This window comes from Macadamia integrifolia, chromosome 1, assembly GCF_013358625.1.
Source record: "Macadamia integrifolia cultivar HAES 741 chromosome 1, SCU_Mint_v3, whole genome shotgun sequence".
In the NCBI taxonomy this organism is placed as follows: Eukaryota; Viridiplantae; Streptophyta; class Magnoliopsida; order Proteales; family Proteaceae; genus Macadamia; species Macadamia integrifolia.
The window spans coordinates 12900085-12902625 of NC_056557.1; positions in this window are offsets into that span (position 1 = coordinate 12900085).

Genomic DNA, 2541 nt, shown 5'->3' on the forward strand with positions numbered 1-2541 from the left:
CACCCTATCCCAATAAGGGCCATGTGACCAGGTAGCGTTCGCTCTCCCTTTATTTATTTATTTATTGACTTGGGACTTGTAGATAACTTAAACACAAGATGTTATGTATTTAAGTTCAAAGTTTAAAGTTTTTTGCCAGATAAGATATTTAAATGGAACCAGGTGGTGTGAAATGACTAGCCTATTGGGTGCTAGTAGGGCTAATGACCACCTACTCCTATTCATTACACACCCACTTAACCAAATATGATAGGTATTTAAGTTTAAAATTGACAATTATATAATTGTTATATATAACGTTGTGGCAATGGATAATAGACTAAATAATGGCATTTCCTTATGGGAATGTTTATCTCTCTCCTCCCTCAAGGCAAAAATGTTATTTCATAGGAAGAAGGAGAGATAGACATAGGAAGTGATAGCTAACGCTATGCAGCTTAGCAGCATTCTTTCTCCCTATTTAATAATAGGGCAAGCCTAGTATAAGCCTGCTAGACTAGTTGCACTTTTGGTCCAGCTTCAGTGGCTCTATATACAAACTTCTGAAGGCTTTGGAGAGTATAACTCTAACTCTTCTATACACTAAGAGGATAGCAAGGAGATCATTTTACAAAGAGGAGGAAAGAGACAGACACAAGGTGTAGGCGTAGATTCCTGGACAGAAAACACACATTTATGAAACACCAAATTACACCTTACCTTTTTTTTCTTATTAATAAAGCTTGCTATGATCAGAACCTAATTGCATCAAAACTTTTTTCAGTTACAACTTCTGTGGCAAATAGAAAATTTTGAGACAAAGAGGATGAATTCTCTTGTCTATACAGGATTATTCCAAATAGATATGATCAAGAGACTTTTCAACTGGGAGGGTGTCTTTCAATCACATAGATTTGAGGCTGCAGGGAATCAGAATATTACAATGTACCTAGAATTTTTTTTAGATTCCATGCATGGTATGTAGACATTTTTTCTTTTTTCATGAAATAAAAAGATCTATAAATTAAGAAAGAAGACAAACTACAAAGTCAATGTCTTGATTAAATCTACTTAAACTTAATCTAAGTCCTAGCTTTCCTAGCTAAAGTATTCATAAAATTAAGTTTTTAAGATAAAAATAAATAAATGATTAAAGCCCAATCAACCTCTTTAGAAGAAGATTTAAAATTACTAGCAAATAAAATTAGGGGATGATTTATGGTTAGAATTTCAAATGTGTTGAAAGTCTCAATTTTCCTTTAGATAAAAAAGGGAAAGATTTAAATCTCAACCTTATGCAGAAACAGCCATTGGAAAAAGGAGAAACAAATATCAAGTAGTACGAAACTCAGTTCAAAGTCCCAATGTCCCCTTAGAACAAAATTTTTTTTTGTTGAACTCATATTGAAGAAAATGATGAACTACAAATTTAGATTCTTCATAGCACAAGACACATATCTCCTCTCCAAATCTCCATTAAGCTAGTATTGATCCACAAGGAATTCCATCATGTTTAGAAATAAATAAATAAAACCCTTGAATTTAGGGTGTACTTTTAGTTTTATAGGAATTTCCACCAAATGTAATATCTTCAGTTAGAGGATACACTTCCTCGTTTCCTATGGTGATTTCTAATGAGAAAATAAATTTTTGATAGGTCCTAATTTATATTGTTCTATGAGGGGGGAGGAAAGGTGTGAACTAGATAAATGAACCAAAGACCTTCCGGTAGGATGGGCTTTAATGCTCCACACTCTACCAAGTGTGCTAGGCACTTGTTCACAAGTTCTCATAAATTTAACGGCTCCTTTGGTCAAAAAAGAAACAGTATTGGTAAAACAGCACCAATGGTCATCCTCATAATTCCTCGAAATACTAACTTTAAGGATACCAGTTAAATATCATTTGATACGATATGAGACAGAAGGGGGATGTTCCTACCGTTTCATTTAAAATCATTGACTATAGTCAAAGACTATTCTTTCTTAGAAATTGAACTACTAAATGGATTTCTTATTCTCAAAATATTTAAGATTGATGCACCCAAAACAATCTTTATTTATTGATCAAAAATCTATTTGTTAACTATTTCATGAAACCAATTCGAAATTGGAATAGAAATCATACCAAATCTGACCATAAATGATACAACCAACTTAAAAGACAATTCAAAAAATTCAACCGAGTTCGAAATAACTTTCATGACCATCTACCATGATTCCTTTGAAACAATCACTCAACCAACATAGCATTATCTATATAGATTAAAAAAAAAAAAAAAAAAAAAAAAGACTCATAGAGATAAAATAAAATCATGATTAAATAAATAACAACCCAATCTGAACTATTAAATGAATTTCTTATTCTCAAAATATTTAAGATTGATGCACCCAAAACAATTTTCATTTATTGACCAAAAATCTATTTGTTAACTATTACATGAAACCAATTCCAAGATTCATCCAAAAAACAAAAAACCCCCCCAATCAGCAATGTTGATAATCAAATCTAAACAACCATCACAAATAATAATTGAATAATTCACAGTCAACCTTGCTTGAT